The sequence below is a fragment of the Rhinolophus hipposideros genome (genome assembly GCF_964194185.1).
Source record: "Rhinolophus hipposideros genome assembly, chromosome: 8".
Taxonomy (NCBI): domain Eukaryota; kingdom Metazoa; phylum Chordata; class Mammalia; order Chiroptera; family Rhinolophidae; genus Rhinolophus; species Rhinolophus hipposideros.
Window position 1 is genome coordinate 6,559,147 of NC_138054.1, and position 12,062 is coordinate 6,571,208.

Genomic DNA, 12,062 nt, shown 5'->3' on the forward strand with positions numbered 1-12,062 from the left:
TATACCATTTTACACTGTAATCAACAAATGTTTGAGAGTTTTTGTTGTTCCACATCTTTGCCAATATTTGGTGTTGTCAGTCTTTTTAATGTTATTTATTCTACTGGAATAATAATAACAGTGGTATTTCATTGGGTTTAATTTGCATTCCCCTGCTGACTATCGATGTCAAGAACCTTTATATGTGCTTATTAGCCATTTGTATTTCTTCTCCGAAGTGTTTGTTGAACTTTTTTGTTTGGTTTTAACTGGGCTGTTTCTCTTTTTATTATTGAGTTATAGGAATTCTTTACATATCACAGCTGTCATATTCATGTTTTGCAAATATTTTCTCCCAGTCTTTGGCTTCCCTGTTTTCTTGAAGGTGTTGTTTTATGTTTTTTTTTAAAACTCTCTCTCTCTCTCTCTTTTTTAAAAATAAATTTTGTTGGGGAATATTGAGGAACAGTGTGTTTCTCCAGGGCCCATCAGCTCCAAGTCTTTCTCCTTCAATCTAGTTGTGGAGGGCGCAGCTCAGCTCCAAGTCCAGTCGCCGTGTTCAATCTTTAGTTGCAGGGGGCACAGCCCACCATCCCATGTGGGAACCCAACCGGCAACCCTGATGTTGAGAGCTCACTCTCTCACCAACTGAGCCATCAGCTACCCCTCTGGAAGCTCAGCGGCAGCTCGCTGACCTCAATCCAGTTGTGGAGGGTGCAGCTCATTGGCCCACGTGGGAATCTAACCGGCAACCGTGCTGCTCAGAGCTCGGGCTCCAACCCAGCTGTGCCATCCGGCTGCCCCAAAGGTGTTTTTTGAAGAATATAAAATTTCAATTTTCAAAAAACTTTATCTTATCAATATTTTCTTTAATGATTATTGCTTTCTGTGTTCTCAGAAACCTTTGTCAATTCCAAGTTATGAAAATATTCTCATACGTTTTCTTCTAATAGCTGCATGGTCATTGGTTTTATGTTTAAGTCTTTGATGAATCTTGAATTAATTTATGTATACCGCATGAGGTAGTGGCTCTGCCTTCTGGCCACCCCCCAACATCCTCTCTGCTTCTGCTACCCTGGCTGACCGGTCATTCCCCCAATGCATATATACGCTCATGGCAGTGTACTTGTGCATTCTGTTCTCCCTTCACTCCCTTCCACAAATATTCATGGAGTGCTTGTTGTGTGCCAGATGCTAAGTGTGGTACTGGCTGTGTAGTGTTGAACAAAATGAATAATCCATGCCACCGTGGGGCTGATAGTCTAGTGAGGAGAAATAGACATTAGACAAATCAACACAAATGGTTTTATATTTATAGAGGTCCTATTTGTCCTTTAAAAGTCACCTTTAGTCAATATTTGAAAACCAGTCACTGTAATTCACCATACCAGTAGGCAAAAGAAAATCATGTGATCATATCAACTGATATAGAAAAAAAAAAACATTTGACAAAATCCAATACTTATTCAAGATAAAAATTCTCAGCAAACTAGGAATAGAGGGGAACATCCTCACCTTGATAATGAACATCTATAAAAATTCTCTAGTTAGTATCATATTTAATGCTATCATATGGAATGCTTTCTCTCTAAAATTGGGAAGAAGGTGAGGATATCTGTTTTCAATACTGTTATTTAACATTGTATTGGAAGTTCTAGCCACATCAATAAGATAAGAAAAAGAAGTCAAAGGCATTGAGATTGGAAAGAAAGAAATAAAGGTATCCCTATTTGCAGTAGATATGATTGTTTTCACAGAAAATCCCAAAGAGTATACACAAAATAAAACAAAAAGCGAAAGAACCCTTCCCCTTCACTAAACAACTAAACAACTAAACCCTTCACTAAAAAACTAATTAGTGAATTCTGCAATGTCACAGGATATAAAATTAATAAATGAAAATATATCTCATTTCTATATAACTGTTTTGTCTTTGGCTACCCCTGGTCATTTGCAGAATGTGAAAAAATTCACAAGACTCTAAGGAGTAGAAGTTAGAAAGTTTTTTCAAGAAGAAAGGCACCGGCAGAGAAGTTGCTGAGGTCACACAACTGCACCTGACTTCAGGTTAGCTTTTTCCTATTTGGAAAGGGTATATAAGTTTTCTACAGCTGGAGATGTGACGTAGACTGAGGTCATTTTATTTGACCTATGTTGGTTGTATAACTAGTTTCTTTCTGCTCATGTTTTTACCCAGAATGCATACAGAAAAACCCATGCCCCCATGGGATAGGGGAACCATAATGTTTTTTTTTTATTTTAATTGTATTATAATGAGGCTAGAGTTCAAATAACGGACAGGCTCTAGCAGTTTGATCAGGCTTCAGAAACTGGATCAATCCTGTTAGGGCCTTATTTCCTCTTTCTAATGGTGTTTGGACAGCTTGTTATAGCTCTAGGGGTCGGTCCCTGGGGAGGGGATGCAGGCCTGGGCAGCCCTCCTTTGGGCAAACTTTTATTAACTCTACTTCTGCATCCTCATATACTGGTAATGAACATATGGGAAAAAAAAATCATAAACACAAAACTAACAATCACTCTAAAGATAATGAAATGTTTACAAATATATTTAACAAAACATGTACAGGATCTGTATGCTGAAGGTTATAAAATGCTGATGAAAGAAATCAAAGGCGACCTAAATAAATGGAGACACTGTGCTCACAAATTGGAGGACTTAACATAATGAGGATGTCAATTCTCCCTAAATTGCTGTGTACGTTTAATGCAATTACTGTGAAAATCCCAGCAAGGTTTTTGTTTTCACTTAAAAACATCTTTGATGAATCAGTAAAAATTACTAATCTTATTAATTTTAAATCATGCGGCACTTGTCTTTTTAGATATATATATGTGTGTGTATGTTTATATAAACTTTTTATTTGAGAATAGTTTTAGATTTACAGAAAAATTGGGAAGATAATACAGAGTTTTTATATATCTCACACTGTTTCACCTGTTATTAACATTTTACATTAAGTATCATATATTTGTAATAATTAATGAACCAATGTTGATACGTTATTATTAACTAAAGTCCACTCTTTATTCAGATTTTTTTTACATAATGTCCTTTTTCTGTTCCAGAGTCCCATCCAGGATACTATATTACATGTAGTCATTTTGTCTTGGGCTGTAACAATTTGACTTTATTTTTTTTTGATGACCTTGACAGTTTTGAAGAGCCCCTGTCAGATATTTTGTAGAATGTCTCTCATGGGAGATACGTGTAGTATTTTTTTTATGACTACTCTAGGGTGATGCGTTTTTTGGAGAATAAGCAGTGGTAAACGGTCATTTTCATCATATAACGTCGTGGATACATGTTATCAGCATAGCTTATTACTATAGATATTGACTTTCATCATCTGGCTCAGGTAGGTTTTTCAGTTTTATCCACTGTAAACTGATTCTTTCTCCCCCCCTCCCCCCCCAACCTACTGTGCTGTTTGGAACCAGCAAGGCTTTTTGTGTACAAGCTTCTTCTAAAATGTTCATGTCCTAGAACAGTTAAAATAATCTTGAAGAAGAATAAAGTCAGTGAGATCACTCTATCTGATATTAAAGCCTATTGTAGCTACAGTAAGCTGGGCAGTATGTTATTGGCGGAGGGATAGGCACAGAATACAGAATCCAGGAAAAGCAATTCAATGGAGGAAGATTAGCCTTTTTAGAAAATGGTGCTGTAGCAATTGGACGTCCATTGGCAAGATAATAAACTATGGCTTAACCCTCACTCTTTATATAAAAATTAACTGAAAATAGATCATGGACTGAAATGAAAACTATAAATTATTTTTAAAAAGTAGAAAATTTTTGGGATCTAGGCCTTGGCAAATAGCCCTTACACTTTACACTCAAAGCATAATCCATAAGAGAAAAAATTGATGAATTGGACCTCATCAAAATTACAGAGTTTTTACTTCAGTAAATACTGCTAGGAGATTGAAAAGATAAGCCACAAGACTGGGAGAAAATATTTGCAAACTACATATTTGATTAAGGACCAGCATTTAGAATATATACAGAACCTTCAAACTCAACAGTAAAAGAAATAAACCAACAAAAAATAGTTCAGTTAGAAAATCGACCAAACACATGCATGGACATTTCACCAAAGATTATCTTCAGGTGGCAAAAAAAGCTCATGAAGAGATGTTCACCATCATTACCCATCAGGAAAATGCAAATTTCAGCCACAGTGAGGTATCACTACACACCTATCAGAATAGCTAAGATAAAAAGTAGTGACAACCTCAAATGCCAGTGAGGATGTGGAGAACGTAGGTCACTCATACACTGTTGGCAGAAAGTAAAAGATACAGTAACTCTGGGAAACAGTGTGGCAGTTTCTTGTAAAACTAAACAAGCAACTACCATGCAACCTAGCAGTTGTGTGCTTGGGCATGTATTCCAGAAAAATGAAAACATGTTCACATAAAAATCTGTATGTAAATGTTCGTAGCAGCTTTTTATTGATAGCCAAACCCCAGAAACAACCCAGATGTCCCTTAAAGGGTGAATGGTTAAACAAACTGAGGTATACACATTTATACTGTGTATACTAGTCAGCAGTGAAATGGAACAAAGTGTATATACACGGCAACCTGCATGAGTCTCCAAAGAATTCAGCTGAGTGAAAAGATCCAATCCAAAGAAGTTCAATCCCGTATGATTCCATTTCTGTCACATTCTTAAAATTCTAGTACTATAGAAGTGGAGAACAGATTTACTGGTTCCATGGGTGTTGGACGTGCTGGGGGAGGGAGGTTCGTGTGGCTGTGAAAAGGCAGCATGAGGGCTCCTTGCAGTAATGGGAGCGTTCTGTCCTTTTTGTCAGTGTCAATATCCTGGTTCTGATATTTTATTATAGTTTGGCCAGATGTTGTCACTGAGGGAAACTGGGTAAAGAGTTCATGGATTCTCTGTATTATTTGTTAACAACTTCATGTAAACGTAATTATCTCAAAATTTGAATTTTTAATTTTAAAAATCACCTTAAAAGCTAATTCCTTTTTAGAACTGGATTGTTTTCTAGCCTTTGTATAGTTGACATTTAGTCACTGACTTACTCAAGATTTGTGAAGTTCTGCCAAATTCATTGCTAGGTTTTGAAAATACAGAGTGAGGACAAGTCTGGATGTTAGTATTTGGGGTTTAGAAGCATGTAAGTGGTGGACATTACCCAGGGAAGATAACAGGGTTTCAGAACACCAGGGTCTTCCTTGTTTCACTGTGTTGTGTTGAATTCCATCCACACAGTTGTCTCTATCAGACTGAGAGATCATGTGTGCGGCGTCCTTATCCATCTTTGTATCCCAGGTACCTGCTAGGGTATAGGAGGCCTGTAGTGCAAATATGCAAGATGCTTGATTGATTGCAGGAATATGATGAGGTTTTGGACACTCTACCCCCAAATATGGCTCCTTGGCATATTGAAAATGTTAAGCTGAAGGAATTTGAGAAAATGGCAAAAGCAAGAAGGTCACTCTGACACCCCTCCGCCCCCCAAACACAGAAACAAATACACACTCTTCTTCCCTGAAGGCAGGAGATAATTCTCCCTGTACCTGGAGGAAGGAATGCATTCTTATCACCAGCAACATTTGGGTTGGAGAAATCTGAACAAACAAACCTTGTTAAACTAACCTTAACTTCCTGGTTACTTCATCACCATTTTCTACCCCTAGCCCAAACCCCTTGTCTTGACAGTTCTTCACAAGTTCATTTTCTTTGTCTAAAAGGTGTACAAGCTTCTGGCTTTTGTCACATATTCTGGTTTTCATTGTCTTCTGAAGGCTCCCATGTACATGTGAAAATTTAATAAAATTTATATGTTTTTCTTCTGATAATCTGTCTTGGTCAGTTTAATTTTCAGACCCAGCCAGGGACTCTAAGAAGGTCGAGGAAAACTTTTTCTCCTCTGTAAATTTATGCTTTAGTTTAATGAGGGCAGTACACCATATGAACAAACAAAATAAATGGATAGGGAGACATAAAATTAATGTTTTTAGAATACAAGAACATATCTTTGCACACTGCTATGAAACAGCTACTGGTTGGTGGACTTGAAATTTAGCAAACGCAGAAAAAAACCCATTTCTGGTATATTCCTTATAAGCTTGTGGAAGATTTTCAGAATTACTTTACCAGAATATCGACAGAGGTTAATGGATTCTCCATAACCAGTTACATTTCTCCTCTTTCCGCAGTACAAAGGCTCAGAGCATAAAAGCAGGCTGGGGGAAATCAGATGAGAAGCCATAACCCCGAAAGCCGCTGTTAGTTCGTCATATGTTCTTTCAGTAGTTTTTCTAGGATAAGAAACACATACATACATACAAAATACAGTGTCATTTTATATGTATAATGTCCTAGCTGCTTCATCTGTCTTGTGACCATTGTCCAATGTCAAAAAGTATTTTCAGTTGCTGTCTTCTCTCACTTCATTGTGCCATATTTCTTTCACAGACCCCTTGGAGTTGGGGGCAAGCTGTTTCCAATGGCAATACTCACTGTTCCTTGTTTGGCTTTATTCGATCATTTCGAGGCCTCACACTTTTGCAATCCCTATAGAAAGACAAGGATACCATGTCTAACAGACTAGATCTCTAGATCAAATAAAAATTTGAAAACAGTTTTTGTTTTGTTTTTTTCCATTTACATGTTAGTTCAACAACTGTCATGATGATCTTTGAGGGTAACTTAGATTTCTGGAACGGAGCCTTCAAAAAAATAGAGCTCCTTTTTCAGAAGATTAGCACTGATTTTTAAAATCTAAAATAATTAAAGTATTTAATGCCCACTTTGCTCAGATGTTTGCTTGCCTCTGTGTGGTGCCCTGCTGCCTTACTGTGCAGTAAGACCCGGTGGGACCAAGGGAAGGCACTGGTTGACAAGCAAAGGAGCACAGAATGCCTGGTCTGTAGTTGGCCTGCTGTGGCAGAGACGGCCGTCTGGCCCTGTTTTCTCCTCTGTTAAATCCTGGGTGGTCTAGCTCATCTTCAGGTTCCCTCTGATTTTAAATTTTAAGTTTGTTTTGAAATGTGAGTAACTTGCTTAACTAGCCAATGAGAGAGGCAGCCATCCTTTCTGATGTCGGGCAGGCGGTGAAAGAATGGATCCCCAAACAGAAGGGGAAACCAGGCTTTTGAGCTTCTCTTTGCAGCTTTGTATTTTTTGAAAAGTATCTTGTAACAACAGTCACAGACATATAGTCTGGTCTAAGTGATAAAATATTTTCCAAATCTCAACGTGTTACCATCTCCATCTTTTCTAGAGATTATTTTTCTACCTATGTCATCCTTCTGGTGCGCAGGCCAGGTCTGGGAATTCAAAGCCTCTAAGAATTTCTTTAAAAATGGCCATTTCAATCCTCTTGCTCTGAAACCAAACACTTTATTCCTTAGGTTTTACCCAGCCTCACTGGTACTTAACGTTCAACTCTAATGAACTTAATTAACTATTTTGCTTCCTTATTAACTTCCAGTAGAGTGAAAGCCTTAAACTCAAGGGAGGAGGGCACAGCTTTTTGTGCTATTGTGACAAAGGGAAAGGATCTGCTGGCCCAGTGAAATCATAGAATGAGGGAAACAAACGCTCAGAAGCTGTATGATTGCACAGAGTAACAGTAGCGTTTCCTAAAGGATGACTGTCATCATTGAGAAAAGTTTAAATTTTGTTTATAGCTTCTATGTAATGGTATACTAACATCTCAAAGTATTTCTGTACCAGTGGTTCTCAAACTTTCGGGGACATCAGAATTGCCCCTAAGACTCATTAAGGCACAGACTGCTGTTTAATGTTATTTTCTCTGAGCAAAGTTCATAAAATTTTGAAACAGACGTGCGTACGCACACACACTACAAAATACAAAAGATGAAAAGGTTGTATGGTAAAAGATTAGTTTCTCTCCCACCTCTGTCTCCCAGCCATCCAGTTTCCTTCCTTGGAGGCATCTACTGTTACCAGTGTCCAATCCTTGTTACTCATGGAGTCTGTGAATTGTCTTAATTGCTAAAATTTATTTGTAACCTCAAAACCAATACTTCTGGGGCTTTCAGGGTTATTTGAAGACATGAACAAAGCTTCAAAGATTTTGATTCTCCCCATAGGAAATTCTTACCTGAGACTGAGCAACGTGATCCTCGGCTTTCTTGTTTCAGCTCTCATACTGTAAACAAGTATCCTTTTTGCTGTCCATTTAGTGCCATGTTTTTTGCATTTTTGTGCTTTGTGTTGGTGAATTCGCTGTTTGAAATGGTCCCAAGCGTGGTGCTGACGTGCTGCCTGGCGTTCCTAAGTGTAAGAAGGCTGTGACGGGCTTTACGGAGAACAGACCTGTCAGATAAGCTTTGTTCAGGCATGAGGTACAGTGCTGTTGGTTGTGAGTTCCGTTCAGTGTTAATGAATCAGCAGTTTTTATTACATAGAGTGTCTTTAAACAGAAACACACACAAAACAAGGTTATGTGCTGACTCGTTGACAAAAAACGTGACCAGAAAAAAATCTTTGTGTTTCCCCTCAGATCAGTGGTTCAGTAGTTACCCATTCAGTGTTCTCAAAGATGTTATAAATTGTAACCACTGCAGATAATGAAAATTGGCGGTGTATGTATTGTTTTGCAGTTTCAGTGAAATGCTTTCAGGTACTAGCCGATCCTTAGAACTTACAAACTTAGAACTTATAGAGAAGTGTGGAACTCTGTTTTTTACAGGGGAATTTTAATGATTGGGGCTGATCAGAGCTGATGGAATCTTGGTATGTGGGCCTAAATTTCACCCTTCTGCCATCTTGCCAATATGTTAGTATGACATAGCATGCATCTAACAAACATCCTTTTTGAATTAAGAATGAAAGAGTGCTGTATGACTTCCATTTTTGGAAGTCGGTGACTTGCTAAGTGAACTTCAGTGCTATGCTTTGGTTTTTACTACTTTATCATTAGCTCTGCTATGGGGAGAGGCTGCAGCAGAGTAAATGTCACTGTGGGTTAATGAATGGTGTCTTAGTGAAACAGTAATGTGGAAATATGAGACGTAGATGTTCGTAATGGGGGTTACTCCGTTTGACTTAGAAAAGCATTCCTTTTAAGGACAAAACCATTGTCCCTGTCCTTACATAGCTTAAGTAAGATCTGGTAAACGGACTAGCCTCCTAACCGATGGGTAGGTACAGCTGAGTGTTTTATGTGCATAAGTATGTATGTGTAGGAAGCAGTTGGGAAGAATGAAGAGATGGGTCAGTTCTACCCAAGAAGAGTATAGGAAATAAGATAGTTTCATAGAGATAAAACATCTCGGGAAGTATGAATCATGTCAGTAGGATGATGTGTTTCAAAACAAAATTTACGAGGAACTTATCAGGACTGTAGCTATTGAAAAGGGAAGGTCGGCCGGTATTAATCAGGACAGGGCAAGCAATGGAAACGGTGGGGGCAAACTGGGACCAGGCAAGAGTCAGATAGTGTGGGCTGCTGTCCCGTGCTTTCAGTCAGTAGGCATGCTGTTGCACGGACTCATACGAGGTGTGATAAAACAGTACGGCGAGTGTTTACGTAAAAAAACTTATTACAGTAGAAGACACATCGCCATGAATCCCCCTCAAAGTACTCCCCCTCACTTCGAACACACTTACCCATCGTTCTCGCCACTTTCTGACGCAGTCCTGGAAGTCCTCCTTCGTGAGTGTCTTTAGTTGTGCTGTCGTGGCCGCCTCCATGTCCTGAGTCATTTTAACTTTGGGGAAGAGCCAGAAGTCGCATGGTGCCAGATCTAGTGAATAAAGTGGATGAGGACACACTGTAATGTTTTTATTTGACAGAAATTGCCGTACCAGATGCGATGTGTGACACAGAGCGCTGTCATGATAGAGGAGTAAGTAAAGACACTCACAAAAGAGGACTTCCAGAACTGCTTCAGAAAGTGGCAAGAACGATGGGATAAGTGTGTTCAAAACAAGGGGGAGTATTTTGAGGGGGATTAATGGCAATGTGTCTTCTACTATGATAATTTTTTTAATTTAAACATTCACCGTATTTTGTGATCACAACTCATGTATGTCTTTCTTAGCGTTGTCATGAAGACCAAATGAAAGAAACAACAAAACGAATGAAGAAAAGGCTTCAGAGAGGAGGTGATGTTACGTCACCATTGGTAGGAGGGAACTATGTCAGGCTTTTCACCTCCACTTAATACTTGTGGAACCAAGGACTGGCAACGTCTCTGTGTGCTGTAATTTAACACTTTCTTCCACGATAGCCATGACCTCAGAAGTTTTTATATGGCACTTTATTTGGAGAATCTTAGATAAAATCAGTTTTTTTTAGAACATTTAGGAGAAAATAATTTTTAACCTGGAGGCTGTTTCTTCTATTTAACAGTCATATTTCTAATTGCATAAATAGTTTTTAATGTGGAGCTTAGTGGTTTGATTCAAAACAAGTTTTAATTTTACTTGCCATAGTCATCTGCTTGCTAAATTATTTCTGGGCAAACACTTTATTATTTTTCATTAGCTGAATGCTTTTTATGTTAAGACTATTATGCACATGTACATTAGGAAGATTATTATACAATTTTTTTTGCTGAATCTAGTGGGTAGTTAATTCTCCAAATATGGAATATGTAGAACTATAGTAAATGCATTTCATTAAAAGCAAAAATAAATGATGACTAGTAGGTTGATTTAAGTTGAGATGCAGTTTCGATGTTTTGGTGTTTCACTTGACATTGAGGAGATGCTAAAAAGCATAAAGGATGAAATTGGTATTTGTGTGTGTGTGGATGTGGGTGTGTGTGGATGTGTGTGGGTGTGTGTGGCTGTCTTTGTGGCTGTGTGTGTGTGTGTGTGGCTGTGTGGCTGTATGGCTGTGTGGGTGTGGATGTGTGTGGCTGTGTGAGTGTGTGTGTGGGGGCATGTGGGGGTATGGATGTGTGTGTGTGTGTGTGTGTGTGTGTGTGTGTTACTTTCACATGCATTTAGAGGGATTTTTCCCTCTGGCATATTTAGATAAGTATTCATTGACACTAATGGATGTTGGTAGCATGAACTTAATTGTAACTGATGATACTTTTCTTAAGTGAAAATAGTGAAGGTGGGGTTGGGAATCCACCTGCAATTCCAAATCTGGTGATATCTTAGACACTTATTAATCAGTGTTCAAATTAATTTTGCAGAGTCTTTGGTCTGCCATCTTTTCCTCATGCATTTGTTTAGTTACAGATTTTAACCTTTTGACTTATGACGACAAAACTGATTTCTCTTGGAAATGGGTACCATGATTTGTGTTTGTTTTTTTAAAATCTTTCAAAAGTTGTATTTTTCCATTTACTTTTGTTTCCATCACAAGATACTTTTCTCTTGAGACGCCTATATTTTTGATCATTAAGAAGCTTCTAGTGTGAGAACAATTTCAAATCTTTAATTCTTGAAAATTTGGCGTTTCTTAACAAAGAGGCTCTGGCAGTCATTCCTCAACTAAATTATATTAGTGATAAAAAGACATCTCTTCTGAATGGAAACACAGTAATTGTATATTCAATAATGATTATGTTGAGAATTGCTTTCCCTGCTCTTTTTCCCCCTTTTGACTTAATTTTAATAAAAGATATTATCTACCCCAAAGGTTAATTATTACAAAAGGAGCCTGAAGTGTCAAGGGATTTCTCAGGCTCTCAGATCTGTTTACCGTGGCACTATCTCTCATTGGGCTTGCCCTCTGTGTGCCCCTGCCAAGTTCTTGCATAATTGTCTTGACAAATGGCGTCCTCATTAATATTGCAACTGGGCATTTGCCAATCCCTGGAAGCCATGTGCCCCGGGCAAAGTCCAATGCCAATTTCATGCTGGTGGCTTTAAGCCATGCCTTAAATACCTTGCTGAAACTAGTGATTTGAGGTAAACATTAAACAGTCATTTGAGGTAAACATTTCTTAAATTTATCCATTCAAGATAAGAGCTTTTGAGTGTGATAAGGGGCTGCTGGTATTTCTGAGCTGTAGACCATCTGGTGTGCTGGGGCTGGAGCTTCGTGCCTTGGGGGCTTTCCTTGTGTCACCTAAGTACTCCACAATCAATCAGAA

General features: G+C 38.3%; 1 protein-coding gene across 14 annotated transcripts in view; it reads left to right on the forward strand.

Annotated features, from left to right (window-relative positions):
• Positions 1-12,062, forward strand: part of FARS2 (phenylalanyl-tRNA synthetase 2, mitochondrial) — a 507,792-nt gene that overhangs the window by 87,935 nt on the left and 407,795 nt on the right. The window contains exon 3 of one of the 14 annotated variants that reach the window (XM_081054751.1): positions 1,937-2,046. The exons of the other annotated variants lie outside the window; for them this stretch is intronic. The gene's annotated coding sequence lies outside the window, so the exon portion shown is untranslated. The remainder of the gene's footprint in view (positions 1-1,936; positions 2,047-12,062) is intronic. 14 annotated transcript variants of the gene reach the window in all.